Here is a 10,000-nt window from a genome sequence, read left to right as displayed (position 1 = left end):
TGTTGAGTCAAGGAAATTAAAAATTAGAATAAAAAAGTGAAAAGGAAATCGGGACGCGAAAAAAACAATCGCTTCATCTTTGTGATGAAACTCCTGACTGTCCGAACCTCACTTGCAATGCAGATCGCTTCAAGATATGGCTTGAAACACATTTTGTACAAAAATTTTAGAATCATAATAATATTGTTTGATCGAAAAAAAAACCATGCACAATCTTAAAAATAATTAATAACAAAACACACACCGTTACGTTTTTCAGTCAATTTTTTCTAAACATTAAGTTTCATGAAACATGTTAAAAAATCGGATCAAAATGTTTCCATAATAAAAATAAAAAAACAGTGATCAAAAATAAATATAAAACCGAATTGACAGATTCAAAATCGTTTAAATAAACAAAAAACGTTTTGACTTTATCAATTCGAATTGACCCGCTCAATTCGTTTAAGTAGAACTTATGCGATTTGAACAAGTCATATATTATTTGCCTTTACTAAAGCAGATAAGTTTAATATAATTCAAATTAGATCGAGACAAATCGATTTGATTGAGTCAATGCAAATTACTATAATTGTGGGTGCGAATATGATCGATAATAATTGTTATTAATGGGCATTTTTGTATTTAACTTTTTTTCAACTTCATTATTCATGTCTCAATCTCCATTTTTCGATATTTTAACGAGCGTGGAAAAAAGAAATGTGATGCCATCTCATATTGAGATTAAATCTGATGATGATCAGCAATCAATCATTGATAAATTTTGCAAAAAATTTACTGACCCATCTTTCGGTTTTCACCGACTGACTGGGTTTGTTCGTTATGAATTCGACTTGCTTCTTCGTCTTCTCTCATCATCAGCACAACCTCATCGTGGAAGGGCAAAATCAATCGAATCTTTGGATGAACAACTTTTTCTTTTGTTAGTTTTTCTTCACCATGGCTCTATTTCTTTAACTCACGTCATATCTCAATCAAAACACGAATCTCAAACATCAACAGTTCGACTTCTTCATTCAACAGCATCAAATTTAAAATCTCAACTTGCAGATCTTTTTCTTTCATTTCGTCCAGATCGTTTGGAGCAAATGAAGGAGGTGGGAATTGTGCTTGACTGCACAGTAATACCTACAAACAGGCCTGGAGGGAGGTTGGAGTTTGGAAAAAAATACTACTCAGGGAAGCATCACATCTATTGTGTCAAGGCGGAGGTGGGAGTGAACCCCAAGGTGGGGACAGCAAGTACAATCAGTTCTATCTACTCTGGGTCAACTCACGATTTCACTATTTTCAAAGAACATTACCCCACATTTGTTCAAAAGCTTGGAGGAGCAAGATTTTGGCCGATTCCGCTTACATAGGAGCGAAACCAGAGCTTGGGGCGATTATTACAAAGCCCGTTGGAACTCCTGAGCTTGCATCTCATCGTGTTATTGTTGAAAGATTCTTTGGAAGACTCAAAACTCTCTTTTCTGTCTTCCGTCATCCGTGGGTTTTTGAAATGGAGCGTGTTGGGGATTATTTTTCAGTGGCTTGCTGCCTCACAAACTTTCATATCTTGCACAATCCACTCACAAATAAGGATTTTGAAGCAAATACATTGTTTTTGGAGGAGCTATATTCGAATTACTTGAGAAAAGTTGATGCAAAGAAGGTGGCTAATGCTAGATATTTCGCCAAAATGAAAAATAAACTCAATCCAGAAAATACCCTGACACCCACAATAACTACAATTTTGGCAGAAACAGGAGGCTTATCTTTCACTTTTTTTACCATTATTTTTTATTTTCTTTTACTATTTTTTCATTTTTATAAACATCATTTTACCATATTTTTTTATTTTAGATGCTTCTGATGATGATCTAAGTGCGTACGAAGCAGAAAAAACGAAAGAAAGAAGAGAAAGAGCGAACTGCGAAGTTTTAGAACAAAGAAGCGAGCAAAGGGAACAGGTTTTGCAAAAGAAAGAAAAGATTTTGATGAAAATCAAAATTGTGATAATTCACAAGCTTGGCACCTTCCGCAGCAATAAATGTCGATAAGTATTTTTTCTCCATCTTCAACTCAGCCTTTTCCTTCATTTACACAAACACAACCTTCTTCTTCCTTTTCATCATCATCTTCATCTACTGCTTCTTCTTCATCTTCTGCTGATTCAAAACAAAATAAACCCCCATCTGTTCTCCAATTGTTACTGAATAAAAAGTGAATATCATTTAATTTTTCTTTGACTTCTTTATGCAACCATCTCATATTTTTAATAATCACTAATAATTAATATTTCCAATTCTGAATTTATTTTTTTGAATGAAAAACAAAAATTGTGTTTATTTATAAAATTTCTATATATTTGTTAGTTTTCTATGTAAAATATACTAATAAAAATGAAATGAAAAAAACCTAACAAAAACAAAAAGTAAAAAAATTTGATCGAAAGAGCTTTTTGTTTTTCTGAAATACAGTTATAAATAAAATTTTAACTGTTGATCATCTCTTGCACGTGTTGAAAACGTTCGTTTCATATTGTTCATTACGATCCGAATCGGAAGAAGAGATGTTGAAAATAAACAATAAATACTTAAAACAATCAAAAAAAAGAATTCACAAACTTGTTGCATTTTTAAGATCTGCCAACAAGGTAGAGAGTTTGAAAAAATAAGTCAATATCTTGATCGTAATTGACTCATAATTGTTTTCAAAAAAGATCAAAAAATGATCAATTCAAATCAGATTTGATTAAGTCAAATCAAATAAGATTGACTAAATGCAAATTGATTGAGTCAAATCAAAATTATGTGCTCAATTCGAAAAAGCTCAAGTTTAGTGAGGGATTTAACCCGGTACCAGAATTTAACCCGGTACCACTTTTTCAATGATCACATTTTCGAAAAATTTCGATGAAAACAAATTTGTGAAAAATGAAAAAATATACATAATATGTGTAACAACACACGTTGAAAGAGGCATGTCTATATGATAAGTGATTTTCAAATAATAAAATAATAAAATCAAAAATATTCTTTAGTCAACATTTTTGAAATTAGGCACAAATAACATTCGATTTCTTAATTCAAATTGTTTCAATTGTGGACGGATAAGAAATGAACATAATTCAACTGCTTCTTATCCGTCCACAATTGAAACAATTTGAATTAAGAAATCGAATGTTATTTGTGCCTAATTTCAAAAAATGTTGACTAAATGCGAAAATTTTTGATAACCACAATTTGTTGAAAAAAAAGAAAGAATATTTTTTTGATTTTTATTATTTTTATTATTTGAAAATCACTTATCATATAGACATGCCTCTTTCATGCCAACGTGTGTTGTTACTAAACCTGTGTGACGTAATGACCACTGACGTGAAAAATTTCAATACTGACGGACGTAAAAAAATGTTTGCGTCTGTGATAACAATTCCTTAAAAAAATTGTAATTGTTGCATATTAGTTCAAAATTAATTTTTTTAGTTAATATTATTGTGATTCTTTTCTGAATAATCAAATAAAAAAGTTTTTATTCATTCATTAATATTTCCATTATGATAATTTCACTGACGTGATCATCAAAATCGGAATTTTGATAAGTCACTGACGTCGCTCAGTCACTGACGTCACATGAAGTCAGAGAAGTTATTCTGTTGGAAAAAGAACCAAAATGAAAATGTCCATTATTTTATAACAAAATTACCAAGATTCTCGTTTAAAATTGGATTCAACCATAACTTTTTAATTTTTCTATTTTTTTCTCCTTTTTTCAAAGAAAGCAAACAATAATTTTCTAATACAATAAGATAATACAAAATTACGTTTCATATGACTAAGCAAATATTGTGAAATGAAATACAAACTTGGTATTTATTAAATTGCAGTTAATTTTTGATTTAAATATCTCATGTATTTTTGTTCTTAACTGTAAGTTAAATGTTTCTGTCAGAAGAGAACAATCTGTTTGACACGTTTGCTATGGAAGCAATGAAGAGTCGTAGAGGTTCGCACAATTATTTATAAAATATAAAAACATTAATTTTTATTCCAAGAATTTTCTTTGCTTCAATATTTGTGAAAATTCATTTTTCATGGAGCACAAAGCTCAGATAGTTGTTATGCGAAAAGAATAAAACCGATCCATCCTAAGTATTTAATGTTTCCAATTTTGATTGTGAAAGATGAATCGATTTAGAGACTTTCTTCATGAGATATTGAAATATCTAATTCCTTAAATTACAGCAAACAATAGATTTTCAACACAGAAAATACAGAGTTTAATATTTCAGTTTCTTTTCACAGCGCCATGTAAATAACCATATTGTCAGAGAGTCCATTCATCATCATCTTATCTTTATAACTCTTCTTTCAGTCAAAAACTTATTATCAACTCAGCCCATATGAGTCAGAAGGCCTGGCCGCGGAAGTGATTTTAACAAGAAAGCATATCAAAACAAAGAAAGAAATAAAATTTGCAGATAAATTTCTTTATTGATCTTGCTTGTTCAGAAATATTTTTTCTAAACCAGATATTTACCAACAGTTTTAGAAAAGGAATTATACAAATGCACGAAAACGTGGAGCAAAACTTTTGAAGTGAATATTTTGGTGTTCCCTTAACCAGTTAATTATCATAAGCTTGCTTGAAAAATTGAAGAGGCCGTTTTAACAGAAAAGCTACTCTTCAATCAAACAGAACCAGAATCTCCATTTCTCTCTTCTTTGTGAACAGTTGAAGGTTCTTTTTTTTTTTTATTCGTTTTATTACAAAGTTGTTAAAAACAGAAGCATCCAAAAATCCAATCAATTCCTATTTTCCATATTTCGAAATGGTTGATAAAAATATCAAATTTAAGTTATTGAATGAAATGGTCATCATTTGCTGAAATATTCACAAAAAATCAAAAAAAAAAAAAAATAAAATGAAAACTCTTCATCATCATTTTCTATGTGAAAATGAAAATTCATTCCTTTAAAATTTAGAATGACATTTTCAGATCCTTCTTCATTTATCTTTTCAAATTCCTTCCATGTCAACACTTTTCTTTTCGCTTCTTCCTCCCACAAATATCCTTTCCTTTCAATTGCCTCAAAAAATTCTAAAAAAATACAAAGTCATCATATAACATCTTGTCATCCAACGTTGCACTCTGTATCTCATCCGAAAATGATCGATAGCTTCTCCCTTCAACAAAGTTTCAAACTTCATTGCACTGTTATTCACAGCCTCGCTAAAGAAATCAATGTATTCCTTGCCAATATCTCAGTAATTATTCTCAGCTGCACGAAACATCTGAACAACTCTGCTGAAAAGCTCAGTGAATTATTCATTCCATAATCCGCACTTTGAAAAAATAAGAATTCAATGTTTGGATCCATCTCAATATAATAAGCACTTTTTTCGTTTCTTTTTCTCCTGCTCTTTCTTCTTTTCTCAAAAAATTAACACATTTCTTCAACTCATCCAATTCTCTTTCAACCTTTCTCTCAAAATGCAGCATATTCACAACCTCTCCCTTCAAGCTTCTGTAAACCCGAAGTTGGTTTATCAAAAACTACCACGCAGATTGATAGGCGAGTCGTGAAAGATTGGGATGCTCCTGACAATATTCGGTGATATCTATTCTCTAATTCAAATATGGCTTTTTAAAGATTTCTGAGTCAGAATTAAAAAAAAAAATCAATAATAAATATCAAAAATGAGAAAGAAATGCTTGAACACAACATCCAATATATCTCAATGCTAGTAATTCATTTCAACTTCTTTAAGAATTTCAATCTTTCACTCTTTGTCTGAATAAACTTTCAGAAGATGGGGCTCACAGATTGAAAATGATTTTGATAAAAACCTCTGATAAGGCATAAGGAAGCATTCGCAATGAACAAAAGAAGTTTTTCATTCTTCTTTTCTTTTCTTATCTCTTCAACTATATTATTCTCATATCTTTCGCACAATGCAGTTTCTTCAAGTGCAGATTATAAGCATTTTTCAATTCACTACAATATCCAATGGACTTCAACAGCAAAATGGTATTTTCTGTTGATAGCTTCTTTTCTGTAATCAGTTTGCACGTTTCATTGATTACTTCTTCTGTGAAAAATGAAATGAATTGTTCTTTATTCATTTCATTCAATGTTCTGTTTCTGCTCTTCCTCATCACAGCGTTCAAATTCATAAACATATATTTAGATACATAAGATACAATCAAGAATTTCGATTCATAAATGCTTGCAAACCTTTGAGTTTTTCAAGTTGCTATCTTTGACTGAATTTTCGAAGGAATAAAACATTCTGACAATGGGACATTTAACCTTTCACATTGAATTCGGTTATGCATCGATGAAAAAAATTTTCGAGCAACAAAAACTCAAAACGTTCGTGACAAAATCATTGATTATTCATTATATTGAGGATGATCAAAATAATATAGGAATTTCAAAGCAAAATCAAGTTTCATTAAAGATATAATTTCATTATGGGACATTGAAATCAAAATATTATCTTTATGAAAAAAATAATAAACGTACATTCTATTATTTATTCGTATTTGTAACTTAAAAAAAAAAAAAAAAAAAAAAAAAAAAAAAAAAAAAAAAAAAAAAAAAAAAAATCAACTGACGTGAAAAAAATTTAGTGACGGACGTGAAGACAAAATCTTTATCACGTCACACAGGTTTAGTTGTTACACATATTATTATGTATATTTTTTTCATTTTTCACAAATTTGTTTTCATCGAAATTTTTCGAAAATGTGATCATTGAAAAAGTGGTACCGGGTTAAATTCTGGTGCCGGGTTAAATCCCTCACTAGAACTAAAACTATTTTATTTAGTCATTTGGTGTTAGATAAATCCAATACCATTTAAACGAACATAAAACAAATATTATAAATAAAAACGGTTTTTACAAAGTCAAAACTTATATATCAAATCATGGGTTCATTTTTGATCATTTGATAAATATGAATAAAGGGTTGCATTGTTTTTGACATTTTGAAAAGAGTGAATTGATGTCTCAAAACACTTTCATGGATGTTCTGAAATGTGTGGAAAAAGGAATGTCATTCCGACACATATTCATGCAACAAAAGAAGAAAAAACACAACAATCATCGAAATAGCTTGTTCGAAATTTTTGGATAAGTCAACTGGGTTTTTCAGATTGACTGGATTTAGTCGTTCAGAATTTGATCTTCTTTCTCAGCTTCTTTCTGATAACGCTTTACCTCATCGTGGAAAGGTCAAAGCAATTGACTCTTTGGAGGAGCAACTTTTCTTACTCATAAATTTTCTTCATCATGGCTCACTCACAATGACATTGTTGTTGGCGAAATCCAAATATGAAACACAAAGTGCGGTTGTTCGTTTGTTGCACTCAACAGCAACATCTATCAAACATCAACTGACAGAACTTTTTCTATCTTTTCGTCCTGATCGTTTGGAGGAGTTGAAAGATGTGGGAATTGTTGTTGATTGTACTGTCATTCCAACAAACAGACCGGGAGGAAAGCTGGAATATGGAAAAAAGTATTATTCAGGAAAGCATCACATTTACTGCGTCAAAGCGGAGGTGGGAGTGAACCCCAAGGTGGGGACAGCAAGCACGATTAGCTCCATCTACACTGGTTCGACACATGATTTCACTATTTTCAAAGAGCACTACCCGACATTCGAGCATAGACTGGGAGGAGCAAAGATTTTAGCTGATTCTGCTTACATTGGAGCAAAACCAGAGCTTGAAGCCATCATCACAAAGCCCGTGGGAACTCCAGAATTGGCCACACATCGCGTTATCGTGGAAAGATTTTTCGGAAGACTCAAAACACTCTTCACAGTCTTCAGAAAACCTTGGTTATTTGATGTCGTGAAGGTTGCAGACTATTTTTGCGTAGCATGCTGCCTCACTAACTTTCATATATTACAAAATCCACTCACAAAGAAAGACGCAGAAGCAAATACATTGTTTTTGGAGGAGCTTTATGCGAGTCACATGAGAAAAATAGAAGCCAGAAAGATTACAAACGAGAGATATTTATCTAAAATGAAAAATAGACTGAATCCTACAGAATCACCTACACCCACAATTTCTTCATTATTAGCAGATTTAGGAGGCTTATTTTTCATTTTAATACCATTATTGTTTATTTTAATTGACTTTTTTTCTTCTTCATTTTACCATATTTTTATTTTTTATATGGGTCATTCTTTTGAAAAGTCGCAAACGTTTAACTGATCTGAAAATTAGATCAAAAATGATCAAAAATGTTGATCATTCCGTTACCATCATATGTTGCTGAGTATTATTCTTTTCAATTTTGTCACCCTATCTCCGAATACTGCGTTTCAATGAAACAGATTTCATATATTATTTTCGCTATATAATCATTTTAATGATATTTTCTATTATTTTCTTGTTTTTTGGAGCTACTGAATAATTTGTTCATATTTCGTTGTTTTCATTTCAATTGTTCAAATCAACGTTTTGATTTTCTGAATGTGGACTTCTTTTTGAATATGTTCCTATGCAGAAAGACTAATAGAATTAGCTTGCTTTTATTTGAGTATTTTTTGTTAGAAATTATTAAACTAGAAAATTTCGTCGATACTGTTTTCATTGTTTTATAAGAAATTCAAAAAGCTGTGAATATTGAGCTATAATTAATTTAATAAAAAATAAATGAAGAATAACATATTATTACTTTAAATTAAATGTCCTTTTATTTAAAAATCAAAAAAGAAATGACATCTCAAGTTTTGAATCATATCAAGAATCATATCTTAAATAGCTTTCAACTTTTCATTTTCTTTTTTGCACATCCGTTTATTTTCATTTCAACACCCTTCCAAAAGAAATTCTGTTCAAACTATTCCATCAGATCAAAAAAGATGAGATTTCGGTGATGTTTGATTTTTCCAATTTTAACATGGATCAAGTGTTTGTGACACAGAAGGTGTTGTAATTTTGTGAGTTAAGTTGTTTCAATAAGCTTCTTGAAGTCGATGCACTGCAGCATTCGTCTCTTTTCTCAGCGCCATTAAAATTCTTTATCTTTTTTTAACTGGAGCGGCTTCTCCAGTCAGTTTCTCCATTCTGGAGAAGGAGAAACAAGGAGAAGAAGGCTGCAGGAGATGATAAATCATCTTCATCTTTGCCTTCGTCATCAGCGCCTGCGGTTGTTCCTTCGGATGCATCGTCAGTGGAGGCTTCATACATTTCGGCAGCAGCGACGAACGAAATTGAGAGGTGGCTACGGATAGTTGTGAAGAAAGCAGCTGGGTTGTTGTTGCTTCCATTGTTGCAATCACTTCAATCACTTCAATCACTATTACATGCACTTTAAGTTTTCAAAGTTGGCTTGTTGTGCTCTGCTGAACAGAATGTGCTGTGTTCGTTCGATGTGTAATGCTTTTCATTCAACTTGTGGCTTTGCTCCCATTTCTTGATGACTTCCTGAGAAAGAAGTCGTAAAAATAACCTGTCAAAACAGCGGTTGATGTGAATGCGTCACTGCCAATATTCAATCCGCCTGAGCCATCGCTGGCTTCATTGACCATTGAATTCCTTGCGAACCGATAGAAGCAGTCGAGGCATGCGGAGTGATGAAGCTGGTCGACTAAATGAGGAGGGGGATGGTTGTAGTGAATGAAGTGGGAGAGATTGTGGAGAAGATGCTGGAGGCGGCGGGGCAGAGGGGCTGATGATGGAAGATGTGCTACTGTCGCCTGCAGCGATTGTGCTGCATTTGCTGGAAGAAAGAAATGAAGAAGAAGAAGTTGGAAAATGAAAAGGAGGAGAATAGGATGAGCGGGCTGACAGAGCAGCTGCAGGAGAAGGACAAGATTATCCAGATGAATTAGAGGAAGATTCTGGAGCTGAACGAGAGGAACAACGCAGAGGTGATGCAGGTGAAGGAGGTGAAGGAGCAGCTGGTGACGATGAAGAAGAAGGCGGAACTGATTAATATGAGGATTGAGAAGTGAAGAATTGATGCGCGCAGCAGGGCGTTGTGGTGA

This window comes from Monocercomonoides exilis (assembly GCF_001643675.1).
Source record: "Monocercomonoides exilis strain PA203 chromosome Unknown scaffold63-433378, whole genome shotgun sequence".
In the NCBI taxonomy this organism is placed as follows: domain Eukaryota; phylum Preaxostyla; order Oxymonadida; family Polymastigidae; genus Monocercomonoides; species Monocercomonoides exilis.
This window is presented reverse-complemented; position numbering follows the sequence as displayed.